The 24,092-nt window shown below is 43.9% G+C and overlaps 1 protein-coding gene across 4 annotated transcripts in view; it reads left to right on the top strand.

Moving 5' to 3' along the window:
* Window positions 1–24,092, top strand: part of GFOD1 (glucose-fructose oxidoreductase domain containing 1) — a 123,829-nt gene that overhangs the window by 79,081 nt on the left and 20,656 nt on the right. The window contains exon 1 of one of the 4 annotated variants that reach the window (XM_033216261.1): window positions 923–1,021. The exons of the other annotated variants lie outside the window; for them this stretch is intronic. The gene's annotated coding sequence lies outside the window, so the exon portion shown is untranslated. Of the gene's footprint in view, window positions 1–922; window positions 1,022–24,092 lie in introns of those variants that run through there. 4 annotated transcript variants of the gene reach the window in all.

The raw sequence follows: 24,092 nt of genomic DNA, 5'->3' as shown, positions 1-24,092 counted from the left end.
TGTGCCCCTCCTCAAAGTTCCACTGGGAACCACAAGGAGGAACAAGGGGAAGCTTTTCCCTCGATGCCCAAGATAAGGAGCTTGCTATATTGTGCGGAAAATTGAGTTAGGCAAAGCGAGACAATTGGAACTAGGTCCTGCCCTAAGAAGGAAAGGAAATTAACCTTTGCCTGCCATAGCCTGGCCCAAGGTCACATTCAATTGTGTTCTGATCAGGCAGCGGCTATTGCCTGAGCCGGAGAGAGAAGACATCAGTTCATAAAGACTCCCTATGTGGAAGACAGATGCTACCGTGGCCGAGCGCTCAGCCACGTTCTTCTGCAGTGTGCAGTAGGGAAGGGCATATTTCTCACATACCTTCACCAGAGTATAATTTTCTGGGAGCAAAGCCAAATGCTCCCACCTTTGGGTGCTGACCCAAGAAGAGATATTCTATGAACTTCTGCTCTTTGGTTGGGCAATCACCGAGAGTCTGTTGGGTGGATACCAGGAGGAGGGTGGTTGAGATGGAGTCACCCTATTTATTTCATCACCATCTACATTAAACAAAGGGCTTGTGTTTGTAATTCTCTCCTGATGAAATCCAGTGGCTCAAGAAAAGCCATCTGACTGAGGCCTGTTGTAACAGTTGATCCTCTGAGCCCCATTTGATCTTAATTTTACTCCAAGTTTGCTACATAGAACCTCAAAACTGGGCAGAAGATGACGTTTGCACAAAACCACATTCCTGCTTTTGATTCAAAGATAAGCCCTTTGAACTTGGTCATCTTAGGCAATTTTCTCAGCCATTGTAACAGGGTGTTTTGAAGACACTCCCTAGAGACATAACAAAGGGCTCTATTTTAATGTCATCCTTTATTCCAACTGTCTGGGCCATTCCGGTCAAGGAGTGCTGCTCTGTGCCAGCCTGGGAGTAGGCAGCATACAGAAGGAAGTGGGGACAAAGAAAGGCGAGGAGGAAGATGTAGTCTCCAAGGTCCGGGAGCTGGTAGGGATGTAAGATTCTTCATCAATAAGAAAGGTAGGAAGAGCTGAGGCTGGTTTTTCAATGTGAAAGCCAAATGGTGGGGTCATCTCTTTTAAGGGTATCCTCCTTTCTTCTCTTCAGCAAATAGATCCCAAGCATACAATTTCAGCTGCAGTAACCCAGATCCAAAATAAAAAGTTCTACCTCCCATAGCAGTCCCTCTGTAAGCAGTCTGGCAGCTCTACAGTGTCTGGGATCCAGGATTCTCTGTCTTGTGCCACCATCCCTAGATTGTTTTTGCCTACATGGCCCAATATGGCCTCATGCTTGTCACACAGGAAAGGGGAAATGGAGGGTGCACCATGGGTAGTTTACACAGCTCTTCCATTCACATCCCATTGGGCAGAACTTAGTCACATGGCCACACTTAATGGCAAGGGAAACTGGGAAATGGAGTTTTTTATTCTTGGCAACCATGGGTCCAGCTGAAATGAGTGGTTCTGCTGCTGGAGAAGAAGGAGAGAACTGACAAGGGGAGAGGAAGGACAGCCAGAGGTCTTTATACTTGCTATCACACTGTGTACAAAATGCCAACATGGGGATAAACATAGGCAGCCAACCAGAACAGGACTGTCAAAGAAGGCTTCCCAATCACCTACTGTCAGACATTTTAAAGGCCCAGTGGATGAGAGTCCACTTTCTTAAACCCCAGTTTCAGCTGGACCTGTATTTCACCTTCTTTGTCAGGGTAACTGAATTTGGAAGTTGAGGTTTGATGAGCTACTCTAGATCTTTGCACTTAGCATCAAGTAAGGATATGGAAAATATTCCTGGAAGCATGAATTTAAAGCAAATAGAATTCTTCTCTTCTCACTCTCGATTGTACTCTTGCTCTCTTCTTTCTGCCCTCCCCTCCTGTCTGTTTAGGATTAAGGAGTTGTACAGTCCTAACATGAATACAGGTGCCCTTTCTGAAGCCGTGTTACCTTGTACTTGTAGAGCGCTTGCAGGCTTTGCACAAGCTGTCCTTCAGAGGGTTTCAGGTCAGGGGCCAGGGGAGGAGGGGTGGTACAGAGAGCTCTTATGTAATGTGGTAAACAAACAGCAAATGGGCGTTTCATTTTCCGTTATCCAGAGAGGCATTTTATTTCCACTAGAAATGGGAGCAGACGTGAAAGCAATTAGTGTTAGTGGGTTTACAGTGACGTCCCTGGAGCCAGCAAAATCCTGGGGCCAGATGTCTGTACTTTACTGGTTCCTTGTTCCGAGAACATTCGTGGGTTCTTTCCACCCCTGCCCATCTCCACCTCCTGCCAAAAGGACCCAAAATATCACAGTTTGGAGAACATAATATTCCCTGAATAGCAGAGGCAGGAGGACTGTTCTTTAGAGATAGAGGATGCTGCCTCAGAAGTTGAGGTGGGGAGGCCAAGAATGAAAGGAAAATCCTTGCCAGTGTCCCCAGATTCCTTCTGGCCCTGGAACCCTTCAAGCCACTGATGAGTTGAGGCCGGGGCTTGAAAGTATGTCTCAGGAGTGGCAGTCTCCCAATCCCGTCTTTTATGCTTCTTTGTTCACTTTGTCTTCAACTCTGGCCCCATCCCACCCACGATACACGTAGAGTGGGAAAGACGAAGGAGAAACAGCAGCAAAAATAGAAGCCGTGAATGTCCTCCCCTCCTCCTCTATGCTGTAATAATATGATCTAAGTTTCATTCTATCTCAAGCTTTACTATAGCCATGGTCACCAGCATGACCACCAAAGCCCTGGAATCTGCCACTTACGTGTTTTCTAATGTAGAGGTTCTCTTCCTGTGTAACCTCACATCTTCTTTCAAGGCCTCATATTGGATGATTTATCACTGGTCATCTCAATCTGTGCTGTCCCATTCAGAGCCACTAGCCACTTGTTGGCTATCAGCACTTGAGCCAGTCCAAATTAAGATGTGCTGTAAATATAAAACATACACTGGATTTCAAATACTTCATTTGAAAGAGAAACGTTTATACTGATTACATGTTAATACAATTTTGGATATATTGGGTTAAGGAAAATATATTATTAAAATTAATTCCACCTGTTTTTTCCCCTTAATTAACATAGCTGTTAGAAAATTTAGAACTATGCAGGTGGCTTGTATTTGCAGCTTGTATTTTTCTCCTACTGGGAAAATACTGGTCTATGTTATCTTTTAAAATATTTTAGTGCTTTTTTAAGTTATGGAAAATATTTAAATGACCTTTTAAAAACTTTCTAAAGCTTGAAAAGACTTCGAAAGAAAAGAAGAGGCTCTGCAAACCTTTATAAGAGGAAAGTTGGATAGCCAACAAAGAGATTTCCTAGCATTTGAGATAGAGTCTAGAAACTTAATCACCTTCAGGGACCAGGTAATGATGTAAGGTGAGATGGGGTTGAGGATATACAACAGAGAATGGTGGGGCTTGTGGTGCACTGGGGAGAGAGGTACCCTATATAGAGGCATTGAAATTCAAAAATTTTCAAACTCTGGGTGCCCCATAAAGCAGTGGTGGAATTTGACCCAAAGGTGGAATTTGGCACAGAGGACTCTAGCATGTTATTCTTGGAACCTTTAAAAGCAAACTATTTTGCATGGCAGATCCCATGAAAATTACTCATGCAGACAACTCAAACCAGGTTTTGTCAATGAGAATTTCCTCTTTACATCTTGAAATGACATTACCTTAAATTTTGCACCCCAGTCTGCATGCAGGCTCCACTGTGTAGTTCACATGTTCTTTTGCTAAGAGCGTGGCTAACCTTTAACCTACACCGAGTTTCTGTTCTGGGAGATGCTGGGAGAGTGTTGCCTCATTTAGTTCTTGTAACACCCTTTTGAGGCTGGTGGTATCTTCATTTTTATTGAGGCTCAAAGAAATGAAGCCACACACTTGGCCGTAGCAAGAAAGTGGGCAGAATTGAGGTTCAAGCTCACGTATTCCACATACTACAGTTGTAATCCAAAGGATTTACAAAGCTTCATCATACACATTGTCTCATTTGATCCTTAGAAGAATTTTATGAAAGGCAGGAACCTCAGGCAAGTTCCTCAGTCTTCCTGGCTGGCTGCAGTTTCCCTCAATTCTAAGAAGGGGCTGGACTAGATGACTGCTTGATGAGTCCATGGCTTTGTGACTTCCTAGTGCAAGAAAAGGCCAAGCCTGGGTCAGACTTGGACCCTTGGGACCCCTTGAATTGTTCCCCATCTCAGAATATTTTGCAAAGTCTTTTCCGGTAATTTTCTATGTGCATTCAAATGATAAGTCAATATTTTAGACATCACAGAAATGTATTACAAGTTTCATTTAAAATTAGGCTGATTTCAAACTATTGTTGTTTACTTTTTAACTTTTAAAAATATATAAACATTCAAACATTTTGATATTAATATTTCATCTATAACTTCCCACTTTTTTCCTGCCAAAAATGCCATGTATTCACAGAGTTGTACAACCATCTCCATAACCAATTTTAGAACATTTCATCACCCCAGAAATAAACCATATATCTGTTAGTAATCACTCTTCCAACATCCTTCCACTGCAACCTTCGGCAACCACTAATTTTTCTGCTTGTATACATTTGCCTGTTCTAGAGATTTTGTATCAATGAAACCATAAAATAAGTGGTCTTTTGTGACACTTCTTTCACGTGTCATAACATTTTCAAGGTTCATCCATGTTGCAGCATGTATCAGTACTTCATTCCTTTTATGACTGAATATATTTCATCCTATGGCTATACAGTCCTGTAACAAATAACAATGTTTCAGTTAATGATGGACCATATATCTAATGGTGGTCTCATAGGATTATAATTTTTAGTATACATTTTTACAGATACACAAATACCCCTGTGCTATAATTGCCTACAGTATTTAGTACAATAATGTGCTATACAGCTTTGTAGCCTAGGAGCGATAGGCTGTACCATATAGCCTAGGTATATGGTAAGCACATAAAAACCTACCATCAGGCTGGGCACAGTGGCTCATGCCTGTAATCCTAGCACTTTCAGAGGCCGAGGCAGGTGGATCACCTGAGATCAGGAGTTTGAGACCAGCCTGGCCAACATGGCGAAACCCTGTCTCTACTAAAAATACAAAAATTAGCTGGGTGTGGTGGTGCTTGCCTGTAATCCCAGCTACTCAGGAGGCTGAGGCAGGAGAATCGTTTGAACCCAGGAGATAGAGGTTGCAGTGAGCTGAGATCCCGCCACTGCACTCCAACCTGGGCGACAGAGCGAGACTCCATCTCAAAAAACAAAAAAATACACACACAAAAAAAGTACAAAAAAAAACAAAACAAAGCAAAAAAACCCTACCATTTAGGTTTGTGTAAGTACACTCTATAATGTTTGCACAGCAAAATTGCCTAATGATGCATTTCTCAGAACATATTCCCATGAGAAAATGATGCATGACTGTACCACCTTTTGTTTATTTGTTCATCAGTTGGTGGACGTTTGGGTTGTTTCCACCTTTTGGCTATAGTGAACAGTGCTACTATGAATATTTATGTACAAGTATTTGTTTGAGTACCTTTCTTCATTTCTTTTGGCTGTATACCTAGGATTGGCATTGCTGGGTCATATGGTCACTCTATGATTAACTTTTTGAGGAGCTGCCAGGATGTTTTTCAAAGTGGCTACACCATCGTACATTCTTATGAGCAGTGTTTGAGGGTTCCAATTACTCTACAACCATGCCAACGCTTGTTATTTTCTGTCTTTTTTATTATAGTCATCCTAATGGGTATAAAGTAGCATCTTATTGTGGTTTACATTTGCATTTCCCTAAAGACTAATGACGTTGAGCATCTTTTCATATGCTTATTGGCCATTTATATGCCATCTTTAGAGAAGTGTCCATTCAGATGCTGTCTCATTTTTTATTTGAGTTGTCTTCTTCTTATTGAATTGTTATTTACATGTTATAGATACCATTTTTCTTCTCACATCTGTGATTTGCAAATATATTTTACCATTCAGTCAGTGGTTTTTTATCTTGATGATGTCCTCTAAAGTACAGTGTTTTGTTTTGATGAAGTTCAAGTTATATATATAGTCACTTGTCTTTTGAGATTATATCTAGAGAAGGCTTTGCCTAAACCCGAGATGTCAAAGTTTTACTCCTGTGTTTCCTTTGAAGAGTTTTATAGTTTTAGTGTTTACATGTAGGCTTTGATCCATATTGAGTTAATTTTTGCCTATGATATGAGGTAGGCCTCCAACTTCATTTTTTTGCATGTGGATGGCCAGTTATTCTAGCACCACTTGTTAAAAAGACTATTCTTTTCCCATTGAATTTTTTTGGCACTTTTGTTGAAAATCTGTTGATCATAAGATAAAATTTATTTCTGAACTCTTAATTAACTCTTCTCATTGATCTATTTGTTCATCCTTATGCCAGTAGTACACCATTGTGATTACTGTAGCTTTGAGGTAAGTTTTGAAATCATGAAGTGTAAAAGTAGTCTTCCTGCTACTTTTAAAGAGGATACTCTTTCAAGATGATGTTTGCTATTCTGGGATCCTAGCATTTTCATGTGAATTGTAGGACCAGCTTGTGAATTTCTACATAAAAAGCAGCTGGAATTTTGGTGGCAGTTGTTTTGACTCTGTGGGTCAATTTGGATAATATTACTGTCTTGTCAATATTGGGTTTTCTGATCCATGGACACAGGATGTCATTCCAGTTATTAAGATCTTCTTTAATTTTTTTCAAATATATATTGACAGTTGTAAATGGACTTGTTTTCTGAATTCATATTCAGATTGTTCATTTTTCTGCAAAATTTTAAAGTAAATAGTGCCCCATTATCCATAAATACTTATATGACATTCCATCTGTAAATACTATAGCTAGAATCTCTAATTAATAAGGACTGGTTCCTTCCCTTTTTCCCTTTTTCTCTTCCCTTCCCTTCCTTCCCTTTCCACTACTGGACCCATGACAATTAACAAGAATTCTCTGCTCTCATCTACTATGCGGCTCAGATTCAGATATCCTGGATTATCTATAAAATGTCTTCTCATGGTTGGTCTTCTGGAATAGGGATCCAAAAAGGCCCACACCTTATACCTGGCAATTAGACCTTTCAAGTCTCCTCCATTTTCTAAGAGCCCCTCTTTTTCCCTTTTTGTGCTTTAAGGGTTTAAATTCATATTATTCAAGTGCAATGAGCCTGTCACCTCACATAGGCTAACATCTGTAGTCAGACATCCTCCTTAAATGGATCTCAGCTCTCTCGCACCTCACTTCATAGAAAGGAATTTGAAACATAGACTTATGGTCTTCATAAGGGTGTGATGCTGTTGTTGGCTCTCCAGGCACCTGTTTGAGGGGAAGTAATCCTTGCTGAGGATACTGACAGAACATCATTGTTTCCTGTCCCCACCCCTATACTTGAGAGTCAGTGACTCATAGTTATAAAGAATGGTGGAGAGGACTCTTGTGCCCCTTTCTTTAATAGGGTAGGGAACCAGTCTCTCCTGCCGCACAGAACAGTTTGTCATTCAGGGCCTCCTGTGTTCCCTCACCATCTTTACTGTCTAGTTACCCGATATGGTGTTCCCTCTGGTCTCCCAAGACTCTTCCCTCTTGCTTTAAAATGTTCATCTGCATGTGAGACATAAGTCTGTGACTAGGGTCAAAGCAGAGCTTAAAAGTGGAAAGAGTCTCCCACTTTTATGTATTTTTCCATCGGCAGCACTTCATTCTGATGAAATGTGTGCTCTTTTGATCACTCTCTGCTTCGAAGTACTCCTAAATTAAATTGTTCTCAGGAGGAGTGTGACATCCGAAATATCTTTTTATTGAGTATGACCAGTCACCAACCCATCAACACAGAGGTGCCTTGGAGCTGGAGTGGGATCTTGGTGGCTCCCGCTGTGGTAGCCACCAACTCTTCAAGTTGCTGGACTTTGGAGAGATGGGAAGGGTTCCTGGATAATGGAGACATATTCAGGCATCTCAGGGCAGTGGCTACTTACCAACTGATAAATAGATATCTTAACATTTATCCCACTTCCCATGTGACTGCTATTGTGTGCTGGCTGAATCCCTGCCCGGTCCTGCATGTCTTAATGTATTGGCCTGCACTATGTCTGTTTTAGAGCTTTTGCCATCCAGGAAGTTTTTACTTTCTCTTCAATATTTTAGGAAGCCAGAGGCCTCTTTAAAAAAAAATGAAATCGGGCCGGGCGCGGTGGCTCAAGCCTGTAATCCCAGCACTTTGGGAGGCCGAGACGGGCGGATCACGAGGTCAGGAGATCGAGACCATCCTGGCTAACCCGGTGAAACCCCGTCTCTACTAAAAAATACAAAAAACTAGCCGGGCGAGGTGGCGGGCGCCTGTAGTCCCAGCTACTCGGGAGGCTGAGGCAGGAGAATGGCGGGAACCCGGGAGGCGGAGCTTGCAGTGAGCTGAGATGCGGCCACTGCACTCCAGCCTGGGCGACAGAGCGAGACTCCGTCTCAAAAAAAAAAAAAAAAAAAAAAAAATGAAATCAGTATCCCCACAGTTTTATAGATTAAAACAGCTTCTCAGTGACTGTGGGACCACGTGGAGGATCTTAAGAGAAAGAAATGATGTATTGGCCTCCCCAAAAGGGAGCACCCCTCAGAGACCTCAGGTCACCCTTCTCTTTCTCCCTGCTACTTTTGTTGAGATGATTTACATGCAATAAAATGTACCTATTTTAAATGTATAGCTTTGTGAGTTTTGGTAAATGTATATACCTGTGCAATGCCACTGCAATTTCAAGATATGGAAATTTTCATCATTCCAGATAGTTGCCTGAGTTGACTTTTTGATGAATTCTCTACCCTCCCAGCCTCAGCCTCTGTCCCAGCCCGGGTAACCACTGCTGTGCTTTCTGCCATGATAGCTCACTTTGCCTATTTCACAATTGCAGATAAATAGAGTGCCTGCGTCCTTTTGCCTCTGGCTTCTTTTCACTCCGCATACCATTTCTGAGATTTCTCCATGTTGTTGCATGTCTCAATAGTTCATTTATCTTTACTGCTGAGTAGTATTCTATTTTATGAAGGTATCATGATTTATTTATCTATTCAGCTGCTGTTGGATGTTGAGTCGTTGCCAGTTTCCGGCAATTGTAAATACAACTGCAATGAACATTCACATTTGGTTCTTTTGTGTAGATATATATTTTCGTTTCTGTCTGGTAAATTTCTAGGAGTGGAATTGCTGAGCTTTAGAGTAAGCCTTTGTTTTGCTTTATTAAGAATCTGTCTTCCTGGCCGCCATGGCTTGCACCTATAATCCTAGCACTTTGGGAGGCCAATCACTTGAGTCCAGGAGTTCGAGACCAGCCTGAGGAACATGGAAAAACTCTGTCTCTACACCCCCCTCCCCACGCTGCCATCCCCAAATTAATCCAGGCATGGTGGTATGCTTCTGGAAGCTGAGGTGAGAGAATCACCTGAGTCCGGGAGGTCAAGGCTTAAGTGAGCTTTGATCATGCCACTACACTCCAGCCTGGGTGACATAGTGAGACCCTGTCTCAGAACAAAACAAAAAAACCTGTTTTCCAAAGTGGTAAAGTGCTTGTCTAGCACCTGCCTTTTAAATGCCCAGTGTTACTGTAACTGGCTTATGATTTGTGCTAGAAGAAATAACAATAATGAGTCAAATCAACTGGTGTCTATGGCACCCTTGTCAATAGAGAGCTTTCAAAAGCAGCTGAGTCCCTGGATGTCCCTCCCTCCCTCCTCCTCTGGGATGCTGCCTCGTGGTGGCCACTGGCTGGCCTGAGCCCTGACCTGCAGGAAAGTGGAGTCACCATGTATTGAGAAGACCAGGAGGCTGAGCAGGCGGCAGTGAGGTGCTGATGGCTCAACAGAGCCTCTCTGCCTGCAGGCGGCTAGGAGCCTAAATTACCTCCTTTCTGAGTCCAGGAAAGCCCATTAATCAAAACTAAACACCCGATGTGAGCTCCTTGGGTGCTGCATTTGAGCACTGGGGGGCACATTCTGGGTTAAATATACAAAATAGGTGTTTAAGGACAGAGGAGCAATTTTTTTTAGAAACAATTTTTTATTCAGGTAAATTTACATACTGTGAAATAAGCAGATAGTAAGTGTATACTTTAATGAGCTTTGCTAAATACATACACTCAAATCACCACCAATCAAGATTTGGAACATTTCAAAAGGGTAAGCTTGAAACGAAGGTCCTACCTGGTCTTGTATAAGCATTTTCCTGATCCCTGCTGAGGAAGTGAGCCTCGTAACAGATCCAAGTTAGGTGTCTGTGAATGCTGTTAACAGTAACAACTGACTAATATGTGCAAGGCATGTACATACCTGATCTCATTTTATCCTCGGAACAGCCCTAGGAGGTAATAGTTCTCATTTCCATTTCGAAGATGAGGAAGCTGAGGCCCAGAGCAGTCACTGACGTAGTACATAACATAATCTATGGCATAGTGCAGTAACTGACATGAAACAGCTCGTGCTGGCAGCCCCCAGAGTCAAACCCAGCAGCCGAGGCTCCAGGCTTGCCCTTTCCCCTCTATGCAGCTTCTCACACTTCCTTCTGCAATAGCAGTTAAGGACAGGGGAAACAAGATGCATACTTTGGAAGATAGAGGGAGTATCCGCGGATGTGGTCTGTAGTTGGAAATGTCTTCTTTTAAAAATTAATGCAAAATTTGTTTTCAGTTCCAAATGTGCCAGTGTTTATTTTCATATAAAATGTGTTATACTTACAAAGGTTTGCCCCTGCCCCCATTCAAATTGTTAGTAATAGAATGTGCCAGAATAATGCCACGTGGGCTGTGTGTTATTCCTGGTATGCCCACTGCAAGACACCACCATCTTCTGCTCATTCCTAAGACTGACTTGGTATTTGGCCAAATATTTGTCCCGTTCCCCACCCTGCTCTCCTGTTTTGCATCGGCTTCTAATGTGGAAGCAGGTGGAGGCAAATGTCTGTCCTCCCAGGTGGTAGCAGGGCCTTCTGTTCTCCCCAGTGGGCCAGCCCCTGGATTTTATGATGCAAGGCTGGGCCTCCACCCTTCCAGGTTGTGGCAGAGGCTGCCCCAGAGATGATAGAGGGCCTAGAGGTGAAAGAGGAAGTGAAAAGTGAAGATGCAGATCACTTTCTCATGGCAGGCCCCAGTCCTCAAATGGAAAGACAAGGGGCCTGAGCTGGACACTGCTTTTCATTTTGAGGGTGGCTTCACATTTGGATCTTTTGTGTAGACATAGGTTTCATTTCTCTTTGGCAAATTTCTAGGAGTGGAATTGCTGGGTTTTAGAGTAAGACTTTGTTTTACTTTATTAAAAATCTGTCTTACTGGGCGCCATGGCTTGCACCTGTAATCCCAGCACTTTGGGAGGCCAAGGCAGGCCAATCAGTCCAGGAGTTCGAGACCACTGTGGGCGCCCACAGTGGGTCTGCTTCTGCTCTGGGTGCTCTTGTGCCTTCTCTGAGCACTGTCTCCAACATCTGGCCTCTCTGTGGCTCTGAAGGTGTCAATCACTGCACACCTGTGATTGCCACCACTCAGGAAGCCCTACCTTCCTCCTGGGAGGTAAATACTCCTTCCTCTGACTTGAAACATCCCCAGGTATATGAGTTTCCTTTGCTGTTGTAACAAATTGTCACAGATTTAGAGGCTTAAAACAATACAGATTATTCTCTTCACAGTTGTAGAGGCAGAAAGTCTAAACTCAGTGTGCTGGCAGGGCTGTGTTCCTGCTGGAAGCTTCTGGAAAGAATCCATACCCTTGTCTTTTCCAGCTTCTAGAAGCTGCCTTGGCTCATTACCCCTTTCTCAAGTCCCTCTAACCTCTTGCTTCCAGGGCACATCTCCTGTGACCCATTCTGATCGCCTGCCTCGTTGTAAGGGCGGTATGCTTACATCCCACCCACCTGGCCAATCCAGGATAATCCTCTAGCTCATGATCCTTAACTTCATCCCACCTACAAAGTCTCTTTTGCCATTCTGTAAGAAAACATTCGCAGGCTCTGGGGATTGGGATGTTGACATTCAGTCTGCCACACAGGGGTGCCACTCAGAATCCTTGGCACCAACTCCTAGGAAAAGGCCACCTGCCCTGTAGGTGATGATGTTATGGGCACGGCTCTCTGTGACTCAGTGTGGCACTCACTTCAAGAGGTGCACTGGAAAGCACATGGCCCCTCAGACCTAAGTTCAAATCCTGACCCAATTGTTAGCTCTGTTGACCTGGCACAGATTAAATATCTCAGAGCCTCCATTTTCTGATCCATAAGATAGAGGTAGAGATCTGCAGGGAAGATTGACGATAAAGCATCTAGTACTGTTGCTGGCAAACAGTAGGTGCTCAGCAAATGATGGCTATAGTTGTTTGGAGGATTTCTAGTGAGCTACATAGAAGCAGAAGTGACACTGTTTCTCAGCTTAATTTGCATGGGTAATTACATAGTTACTAAAAACAAACAAATGAAACATGTAAATGCTGTTCCCCAGGCCTTCAAATTCTAAAACCCAGAGCTACAAGTTTGGAAAGAGCAGATGACAGGGACCTGCAAGGATGACATTCCTACATCCCCGTCTGCCTGCCTTCTGCTCATCCCAGGCTCAGACCCCCCATGGAGTGAACAAAACACAACTAGACTAGAATTGCTCCAGTGCCCTGGCCCAGGGCTACCATGGCCTGAGTGGGACTCTCAGAGGCAGGTCCTCAGCTTCTGTGCTCATGGCTGGGAACTAACTGGTGCACGGTGGAGTGGCTGTAGCGTTGATGTCAAGGAAGTTTCTTCAGTGGGAACAAAGACCAGGGAACTCATAAAGCCTCTGGGCTCTTTATCTCAAGTGGAAAGGGGCTAACATTTCTGACTGAGTACTCGCAGCCAGTTACTTTACATAAGTTATCTTGATTTGATCCATCAGGATATTGCTGTCTACATTTTACTGATGAGGAAGCTGGAGCTCCAAGAGCTTAACTCCCTTATCTGAACTCACACAGCTAGGAAGGGGCTGGCATCTGTCCAACCAGCCTATGACACAGCAGTATCTGAATTTCTGGCTAATTTACAAATCTCTATTGTATTGCAAGAAAGGAAAAACAAGATTCCCTTATCAGAGGCAAGGCAATGATATATGAGTTTTATCGGGTGGTTTATAGGCTCTTTATCATGGATCCAGTGCCTCTTGGGAGACGGCCATGCCAAGGCCATGGCTGTCATGCTGATGGATGTGCCATTCCTTGTTTAATCCAGCCTGCCCTTCTCTCCTGAAACTTTAGCCCCCATTTCCCATCTAAGGGACATTGTAAGGGCATTTTTTTTTTCATTTTTAAATACAAATTTTAATTTTATGTATGTATTTTTGAACTGGCAATGTAGTCACCTTGTTCACAATTAAAATAAGCCTGGGCAACATAGCAAAGCCACGGTCTCTACGAGAAAAAAGAAAGAAACCCAGCCAGGCACAGTGGCTCACACCTGTAATCCCAACACTTTGAGAGGCTAAAGTGGGGGGATTCCTTGAGGCCAAGAGTTCAAGACCAGCCAGGGAAACACAGTGAGACCCTATCTCTACAAAAATTTTTAAAAATTAGCTGGGTGTGAAAGGCCAGGCATGGTGGCTCATGCCTGTAATCCCAGCACTTTGGGAAGCCCAGGTGGGTGGATCACTTGAGGCCAGGAGTTCAAGACCAGCCTGGCCAATATGGTGAAACCCCATCTCTACTAAAAATACAAAAATTAGCCAGGCATGGTGGCACGCACCTGTAATCCCAGCTACTTGGGAAGCTGAGGCAGGAGAATTACTTGAACCCAGGAGGTGGAGGTTGCAGTGAGCTGAGATCGCACCACTGCACTCCAGCCTGAGTAACAGAGCGAGACCGTCTCAAAAAAAAAAAAAAATTGCCAGGTGTGGTAGCATGCACCTGTAGTCCCAGTTACTTGGGAGGCTGAGGCAGAAGGATTGCTTGGGCCCAGGAGTTTGAGGCTGCAGTGAGTTGTGATCACCTCACTGCACTCCAGCCTGGGCAAAAGAGCAAGACCCTATCTCAAAAAAAAAAAATTCTAAGAGTACAAAAGCAGATATGCTGAAAAGCTCCTTCCATCCTTCTCGCCAAGATACCCATTCTCCTGCCCAGAGACAAGCAAAGTTATCAGTGTTCCTTCTGAGAGAGATTTTACATAAATTCAAGCAAATGTATATTTATTCTTTTTTTCTGTATGGATGATAGTATACCATGCACATTCTTCTGTATCTTGCCCGTTTTTGTCTAACTTGTTATATAATACATGAAGAACTTTCTCATTTTTTCATGCGAAGTACAAATTTTATATAAAATTATGAAAAAGATAATATGTGACTAAGAACAAGGTACATGTTTTTATATGAGTCTGTTTATCAGTTAGCTAACTAGCACAATAACTATACATTATTTAAGAAATTGGCCAAGGAAAATAATGTACTATTTTGTAGAGTCCATATCAATTGAATAGGCAACAACTTCCTCTCCAAAAAAAAAAAGTTGTTTGTAATCAGTGATTTTTTAAAAAAATTAAAAACTCAAGCACTGGTTGGCACTATTGAAAAGACATATTTCAGCAAGTTTTGTTATCACCAGACTTGAGAAATGAGAGGAGGAGACTCTGTTTTCAGGAACCCCTGTTATGGTACCCTGATGGAGAGCTCTACAGGAGCTGCCCTGTTGCTGTGAGGGTCTCTCCGGACTGGCCCATGGTCCTTTCTACAAGGATGGCAAGCAGGGGAACGGGCATGATTACAAAGGCTTCTGTCACATCTCACTTCTTTCCCTTCCCTTCCCTTCCCTTCCTTTCCCCTCCCTTCCCTTCCTTCCCTTCCCTTCCCTTCCCTTCCCTTCCCTTCCCTTCCTTCTCTCCTTTCCTTCTTTCTTTCTTTCTCTTTCTTTCTTTCTTTCTTTCTTTTCTTTCTTTCTTTCTTTCTTTCTCTTCTCTCTTTCCTTCTTTCTTTCTTTCTTTTTTTTTTTTTTGTTGTTTTTGAGATGGGGTCTCCCTCTGTTACTCAAGCAAGAGTGCAGTGGGCGATGCAACCTCCGTCTCCCAGGTTCAAGTGATTCTCCTCCCTCAGCCTCCTGGGTAGCTGGGATTACAGGCATGCACTAGCACGCCCAGCTAATTTTTATATTTTTAGTAGAAACAGAGTTTCACCATGTTGCCCAGGCTGGTCTTGAAATCCTGACCTCAAGTAATCCACCCACCTCGGCCTCCCAGAGTGCTGGGATTACAGGCCTGAGTCACCACACCCAGCCCTTTTTCTTTTTTAGATAAGATCTCGCTCTGTTGCCCAAGGTGGAATGCAGTGGCACAGTCATAGCTCACTGCAACCTTGAAGTCCTGGGCTTAAGCAATCCTCCTGCCTCAGCCTCCCAAGTGGCTGGGGTTACAGGCACATGCCACAATGCCTGGCTAATTTTTATTTTATTTTATTTTATTTTTTTGTAGGGACAGCATCTTGCTATGTTGTCCAGGCTGGACTCAAACTCCTGGCCTCAAGTGATCCTCCCACCTTGACCTCTCAAAATGCTGGGATTATAGGTGCGAGCCATTGCACCTAGCCCTTCTTACCTAGCCCTTCTTACTTTTCTTCTTCTCTAGAAATCTTCCTGACTTCTTTGTTTCTATCTACCTAGCTCATCTGCTTACCCCCTCTCTCCCAATATGAAATGACAAGAGTCAGTTACCTGAGAGGATCAGCAGCAGCAGCTACAGGCCAGCTCCGGCAGGCTCTCTCTCTATCAGGGTACAGCGACAGGGTCTGCTGAAGACAGTCTCCTCCTCTCTCATTTTTCCAGTGTGGTGATACAGAAACTTGCTGAAATATTTGAAATACCAAAACTCTTTTCAATACTGCCAACCAGTGCTTGAGTTTTTAAATTAAAAAAAGATAATTAAAAACAGCTTTTTATTTTTTGATGGGGGAGTTGTTACCTATTCAGAACACACTGACCAGAGGAAACAGGTTTTCTGGTTTGTTTTTTTTTGTTTTTTTTTGTTTTTTTTTTTTTTGAGACAGGGTCTGGCTCTTTCACCCAGGCTGGAGTGCAGTGCAACCTCAGCCTCCCGCACTCAAGTGATTCTCCCATCTCAGCCTCCCAAGTAGCTGGGACCACAGGTGCACACCATCACACCTGGCTAATTTTTGTATTTTGTTAGTAGAGGTGCCATCTTGCTATGTCACCCAGGCTGGTCTTGAACTGCTGGGCCAAGGGATCCATCCCCCTCAGCCTCCCGAGCTGGGATTACAGGCATGAGCCAATCGCACCCAGCCTAGGAAGCAGCTCTTAGTGCAGCAAGAGGAGTCGGGCTGTCTCGTTGTGTCCACCAGAGTAGTCCCTGGTCTACAAATTTCAGAACCTTGAGCAGTTCCCTGCTATGCCATGGGCAGGCCTTTTCACCAACTGTCTACTACAAGTAACTGTTTATCAACTGTTTTAAAGAAATAACCCACAACAGCCACTGGTAACAACAACATTATGACCATCGGTAGAATTGATTGAACATGGACTATGTCCCAGACTCTGTGCTAAGCTCTCAGGATGGTTCTCACCACTCCAATGAAGTTGGTACCCTTATTATCCCCATTTAACAGATGAGGAAATTGAGGATTAGGGAAATTAAGTTACTTGTCCAAATACGTGGTAGAGCTTTGAGGTCAGACTCAGCCCTTGGTCTGGCTCCCCTGCTGGCATCCTTTCCCAGTATTCTCTACTGAAGCTTTCTTTTTTCTTTTTGAAAAGAAAAAAAGGAGTTGTTACCTATTCAATTGATATGGACCCTACAAAACAGTACATTGTTTTCCTTGGCCAATTTCTTTTTTTTTTGAGATGGAGTCTCACTCTGTCACCCAGGCTGAAGTGCAGTGGCACAATCTCGGCTCACTGCAACCTCCACCTCCCGGGTTCAAGCGATTCTCCTGCCTCAGCCTCCCGAGTAACTGTGATTATGGGCACCCACCACCACGCCTAGCTAATTTTTGTATTTTTAGTAGAGATGGGGTTTTACCATGTTGGCCAGGCTAGTTTTGAATGGCCAGTTTCTTAAATAATGTATAGTTATTTTGCTAGCTAGTTAGCACCGTCGGATAGTTCCAGCCAGGATTACTGGAATTGAAGTCCATTTCTCACCTTCTGCTTTCACCCAAACAAAAAAATCTAATGTTCACCATCCACTGTGAAATAACCAATCATATCCTTGAAAATCTTAATTAAGTGTCCTATGAAACTTTCCTTCTCTGGGCTTCTTTCTTCCTTTCCCTGTTATGCTAACTTCAAGCAACAAAGGTTTATTGAAGATGGTCATTGTGCTGGGCCAGTGGGGGACACCAAGAAATAGGTGTGATTCCTGGTTGTACTCAAGGATTTCAGCAGCTGGTTAAAAAGAGCTGAGCTAGCGTTTATTCGGCACTTCCTGTGCCAGTCACTGTGCTAAGTAGCCTGCATGCATTGCCTCATGTAATCCTCACAGCAACCTTTTGAGATAGATACTCTTATTTTCCTTCCTTCCTTCTTTCCTTCTTCCTTCCTTCCTTCCTCTCTTCCTCCTTCCCTCCCTCCCTTCCTTCCTTTTTTTTTTCTTTTTTTTGACAGGGTCTCATTGTGTCACCAGGCTGGAGTATAGTGGTGCTAGCACGGCTCACTACACACTACAGCCTCAAACTCCTAGGCTGAAGCAATCCTCTTGCCTCAGCCTCCCTAGTCGCTGGACTACAGGCATACACCACCACATCTGGCTAATTTTTTAATTTTTTGGTAGAGATGAGGTTTCGCTGTGTTGCCCAGGTTGGTCTCAAACTCCTGGGCTCAAGGAATCCTCCCACCTCAGCTTCCAGAGCTGCTAGGACTACAGGTGCATGCCACAGCACCTGGCTATGTTTTGTATTTTTGTAGAGACAGGGTCTCACTGTGTTGCCCAAGTGGGTCTCAAACTCCTAGGTTCAAGTGATCCTCCAGCCTCGGCCTCCCAAAGTATTGGGATTACAGGCCTGAGCCACCATGCCTAGCCCTATTTTATATAAACAACAACAACAACAAAATGGAAGCCCGGAAGGTTTGGAGGAACTACCGCACTTTAATAGAGTTCACAAGTAGTTGGGGACCTCAATATTCTACAGGAAAATATGCCTAAGAATTCCAGATGTCATATGATTAAGGCTTGGAAAGTCATAACTGGCTCAGGCAGCAAGTATTAGAGAAGGAGAGATAACCCAAGGCTTGGGGTCCTCACGGAGGGGATGTCCCAGAGGAGGTGGGACTTAAGTTGGACCTTGGAGAAGAGTGGCACAATGGGGACAGAGAGGCAGGGAGCAAAGGAGGAAAGATGGGAATGTGCGTGGGGGGCTGAACCTGTTTGAACTTGATGGCTGAGTGGAGAAAATGCAGGGGGTCCTTTTGGAGAGGTAAATCATGGTTGACACGGGAAAGTAAAAACTGCATATCATGGGCAATGGCAAAGATTAAGTTCTAAACAGGAGGGGTGTGTGTGTGTGTGTGTGTGTGTCAGTATTTGGAAAAGATTAATAATATGGTAGTTTGGAAAGGGGTGTTAGTTTTTTATTATTATTATACTTTAAGTTCTAGGGTACATGTGCAGAATGTGCAGGTTTGTTACATAGGTATACGTGTGCCATGTTGGTTTGCTGCATCCATTAACTCATCGTTTACACTACATATTTCTCCTAATGCTATCCCTCCCCCAGCCCCCCACCCCCCAACAGGCCCCAGTGTGTAATGTTCCCTGCCCTGTGTCCATGTGTTCTCATTGTTCAACTCCCACCTATGAGTGAGATCATGTGGTGTGTGATTTTCTGTCCTTGTGATAGTTTGCTGAGAATGATGGTTTTCAGCTTCATCTATGTCCTTGCAAAGGACATGAACTCATCCTTTTTTATGGCTGCATAGTATTCCATGGTGTATATGTGCCACATTTTCTTAATCCAGTCTATCATTGATGGACATTTGGGTTGGTTCCAAGACCTTGCTATTGTGAATAGTGCCTCAATAAACATACGCATGCATGTGTCTTTATAGTAGCATGATTTATAATCCTTTGGGTATATACCCTGTAATGGGTTCACTGGATCAGATGGTTTTTCTAGTTCTAGATCCTTGAGGAATTGCCACACTGTCTTCCACAATGGTTGAACTAATTTACACTCCCATTAACAGTGTAAAAGTATTCCTGTTTCTCCACATCCTCTCCAGCATTTGTTGTTTCCTGACTTTTGTTTTTTTTTTTTTTTTGAGACGGAGTCTTGCTCTGTCGCCCGGGCTGGAGTGCAGTGGCCGGATCTCAGCTCACTGCAAGCTCCGCCTCCCGGTTTTACACCATTCTTCTGCCTCAGCCTCCCGAGTAGCTGGGACTACAGGCGCCCGCCACCTCACCCGGCTAGTTTTTTTTGTATTTTTTAGTAGAGACAGGGTTTCACGGTGTTAGCCAGGATGGTCTCCATCTCCTGACCTCGTGATCCGCCCGTCTCGGCCTCCAAATGTTTCCTGACTTTGTAATGATTGTCATTCTAACTGGTGTGAGATGGTATCTCATTGTTGTTTTGATTTGCATTTCTCTGATGGCCAGTGATGATGAGCATTTTTTCATGTGTCTGTTGGCTGTATGGATGTCTCTTTTGAGGAATGGTACCAGCTCCTCTTTGTACCTCTGGTATAATTCAGCTGTGAATCTGTCTGGTCCTGGACTTTTTTTGGTTGGTAGGTTATTAATTATTGCCTCAATTTCAGAACCTATTATTGATCTATTCAGAGATTCCACTTCTTCCTGATTTAGTCTTGGGAGGGTGTATATGTCCAAGAATTTATCCATTTCCTCTAGGGTTTTTTTTTTTTTTTTTGAGAGGACTTTTCACCCTTGTTGCCCAGGCTGGAGTGCAATGGTACAGTCTCTGCTCACTGCAACCTCCGCCTCCAGGGTTCAAGCAATTCTCTTGCCTCAGCCTCCGGAGTAGCTGGGATCACAGGCATGCACCACCATGGCTGGCTAATTTTGTATTTTTAGTAGAGACGGGGTTTCTCCATGTTAGTCAGGCTGGTCTCGAACTCCCAACCTCAGGTGATCCGCCTGCCTCGGCCTCTGTTTGAATTTGGGAATGGGCTATTTGCATGCCTGGGTGCTAAGATTTTTCCTGAGCGGCTTACGGACACATCTCACTTCTACTCATTCAGCTTTAAGGTGTGTGTGCAATGGGGTGTGAGGGGTGGGTGGCACCCGCTCCCCAACATGTTCTTAAGGTGCTTTCACATCCCCACCTTTCTTGAACTGTAGCTTCTAGAATTGCTAGGAGTTCTAGATATAGAATGCTATTCTCCCTTGAGGCCATGTGCAGGCCCAGCTGGCGGGACCACGGATAGCCCTAACTTAGCATCAAAACCTTGCTGGTCCTCCTGGCCCTTCTCTGCTCTCATGCCCCTGAAACAAATGCAGATTGAACCATTTAGTTAACAAGGCGGCATTATATGGAGAGTAGATATCATGGGATGTTATACTTGGAAGGACCCCATAGAACATCCAGTCCAATCACTGTCTGCCTTTTTCTCATGAGCATTCTCTCCAGCATTCCCTTGACTATGAAGAGGAATGGTCAGATCATCTGGGCATTGCTCTATGTTGCTGCTTGGATGCTCATGTAAACATCAATGGCTCTGAGAAGTATTAATACTGTGCTGCATTAGAAAAACCTCTTCCATGTGGGAAAGCTGCTTGCAATTCAATTTCTTGTGTGCATGCCTATGTAGCTGAGTGTTTAAAATTGCTTCAGAAACTACCAAAACAGGCACACAGAAGCATACCTATGAGGCGAGGGTGTTGTCGGTCTAATCATCTATGCTGGGACTGTGAGAAATGAGATGGAGGCTGGTAATGGGGATGGAATGCAGAACTGATGCTTTTTAACATTTTTCACCAGCATTTCCCAAACTTCTTGACCCTAGCTTCTGTTTTTTTATGCATGGCACCATCTTGAACCCCCTGTAGGGCCGGTGTTCCTCAGAAACGCTTCGGAACAACAGCTGTTGTAGTCCCGTCCCCTTGCTTTGTCAATAAGGAAATGGAGCCCAAGACCACACAGATGGTGGCTGAGTCAGGCCTGGGAAATGGGACCAGGGGTGCACATGAAGTCTACACCTGCCACATGCCCATATATGCTGATTATTCAGCCTCTGAAAGTGAAAGTGTGTGTTGAGGTGAGCACCACCCATTGAAAGCCCCCAGGAAGAATGGCAGAGCTTTGTGCCATTCTGTTGGGGAGCAGAGCTCTGTGGGCAGCTGGTGCTCACTGGCATGGGAGCCAATGATGGCTGGGAAAAAGAGAGTCTGCCCCAAACTCTAGCCCACCTGCCTGCCCAGGCAAGTGGCACTTCTGCTGACTCTGGCTGCTGGCAGGGACAGTCGCTTGTCCCCCGAGGTGCGCGAGATTCTTCCGCAGTCAGGCCACGTGCTACCTGGAGTCAGCTTTCACCCATGCGGCATGTATCCAGTGCACAGGTATATCAGTTTGCTTGCTTATATATGAGAAGGGGAATTGGGACCTGATGGATAGGAGGCTCCTTAGAACAACTCGACATCATGATCCTTTAGAATCTAGAAATACAAGGGGAACCAAGGATTCTGAACACTGAGGCTGTTGTTTTAAAAAATAAAGTAATTCGGGAAGCTGAAGCAGGAGAATTGCTTGAACCTGGGAGACAGAAGTTGTGGTGAACCTAGATCATGCCATTGTACTCCAGCCTGGGTGACAAGAGCAAAACTCCGTCTCAAAAAAAAAAAAAAAGGGAGTTACCCAGACTCCCTGGCCTGGGGCAAAGGGCATGGAGTCTTATAAGCTGGTGATTGAGGGAAAGACTAAGGGAATCTAAAGGAGAAGAGAATTGCATAGACCTGAGTACTTTTTCCATGCTGAGTACGTTTTCTGTAGAGCAGAGGGAACTGGAGGGGAATAATTCAGTGGCTTTATCCTTAGAAGTTGGGATTTAATGTACCCTGTAAGTGCTTTGACTTCCACAGAGTACATTCTGTGGACTTTAAGCCTTTGAAGAAGGCGGGTAGCTTTGTTTTAGTTACTGTGTTTTACCTATTACCTCACTTATACTCTATTTAAATAAATACCTACATTTATTTTTATTCTTCAAATAGAAATTAACCTGCATACAAAAGTTGCTCGATGAGCTAACAGAATAATTTGGCAAGTTCTACTCATAAAACCCTTGATGATTCGTTTGTCTTGCTGCACTGAGAAAGCAGAAAAATGATTCTGTGGTTTTCTTCCCTTGTCTAGCAAAAATACAGGACAAGAGTTCTCTTTGGACCCACATTCCTATCTTCTGTCCCCAGCACAGCCACTTGTTGCAGACTGGTTGGTCTTTAAGAGAGGCTCCCACCATAACTATTTGCCAATGTTGAACGACAGTTCCATTAACTGTGTCACATGTTTCCCAATGGCACTTTTATATTATGGATGTCATCTTGCAGTTTAGTAGGACCAGAGCTCCATGGGAGCAGGTACCTGGGTGGCATCTCTCCTGCCTGTCCTGTCTTGAGATACCTACACAGAAGGCTGGCACATGCCCAAGATTAGACTGTCAACCTCACACCGGACACACACCTCCTCTGCTGGCCCCAGTATTGGATGGCAGTGGTTGCCAAGCAACCAGGTTATCTGCACTCTCCTGGTCAGTGAGCAGATACAGAAGACAGGCCTGCAACTCTCATTGGCAGGGTCCAGTTGTGAGATACCCCAGAGGGCTGGAACTTGAACTCTGCTGCCACAAGCTAATCTTCCCCTGTGACCTAAGGGCCTCTGCCTTCTAGATCTGTAAGTCTGCCTTTTGAGACTGGAAATAACCATCTAAATAGATGAAATGATAATAGATTCAAACTTCAATAAAACGGAGCCTCAACCTCATGGGCAAGGAAGTCTCCTAAATCCAGAGGAGTTTAAACTGATTTATAACTAAATTTTCTATCTTTATTTGTATGCAAAAACCCATTAAGAGGCAATTGATTATTTTACAGTGCATCAGAGAGCTCAGAAAAATGGATTTATTCTTGAGGTCAGAAAGGCACTGTGTGCATCTCTGCCTCCCAGCCTGTGGAACCGGTCAGTTAATGTGTCAGTGGTCTCCCTGTAATCACTCACACCTCACTGTGCTGCTGTGGATCACTGAGGGCCCCTCATGCACACATTCTACAGTAAATCATCAACGAGTACTAAAATGTCTCTACAGCAAGTGAAGTATGCTGAGGAAAAACCAAAGTATTGACCAGTATGAGAAGGCTCCTGCCTTTCAGGAACTTATAATTATGGTTGGGAGTAGGAGGACGCGGACATTCTGGAATAGACGTGCCCAAACATTCTCCATGCACAGTGCCTTTAACATCTCAGTAATTTTTTTCGTGGTACTCCTAGGCCAAAAGAAAGACTTCACAAGTTCATAGAGTAAGTGACTAAGTCCATATAATAAGTATTAATCCTAATAACTTAGCAGGTGCTTTAAAAAATATCTCATAAATCGAAAGAGTAAAGATATTTTTATTTTAGTTTAGGTTAGTTTTTGAGATGGAGTCTCTGTCGCCCAGGCTGAAGTGAAGTGGCGCAGTCTCAGCTCACTGCAGCCTCCACCCCCGGGTTCAAGTGACTCTCCTGCCTTAGCCTCCTGAGTAGCTGGGAATTTATAGGTGCCTGCCAACACACCTGGCTAATTTTTGTATTTTTAGTAGAGACGGGGTTTCGCCATGTTGGCCAGGCTGCTTTTGAACTCCCGATCTCAGGTAATCCACCTGCCTTGGCCTCCCAAAGTGTTAGGATTTACAGATGTGAGCCACTGCAGCCTACCAATATTTTTATTTTATTCTTAATCACAGTGTTAATGGTGTTAAAAGATAAACGTAGGCTCATTAACATTTTAAAGCGCTTACTTACACATTCAGCAATTCGTGAATCCAGCAGTACCAGACCAAAAGTGGTTCAGTGCTCCACCCAGGGGTGTGAAGAAGCAAGTCAAAGAAAACATTTGATTGGTTAAAGTGGAAAGTCCCTATTAGATGTTAGTTGGCATTTCTAATTGGTTAAGCTTAAGTTTCATTT

The sequence above is a fragment of the Trachypithecus francoisi genome, unplaced genomic scaffold (assembly GCF_009764315.1).
Source record: "Trachypithecus francoisi isolate TF-2019V2 unplaced genomic scaffold, Tfra_2.0 Lachesis_group10, whole genome shotgun sequence".
Lineage (NCBI taxonomy): Eukaryota > Metazoa > Chordata > Mammalia > Primates > Cercopithecidae > Trachypithecus > Trachypithecus francoisi.
This window is presented reverse-complemented; position numbering and strand designations above follow the sequence as displayed.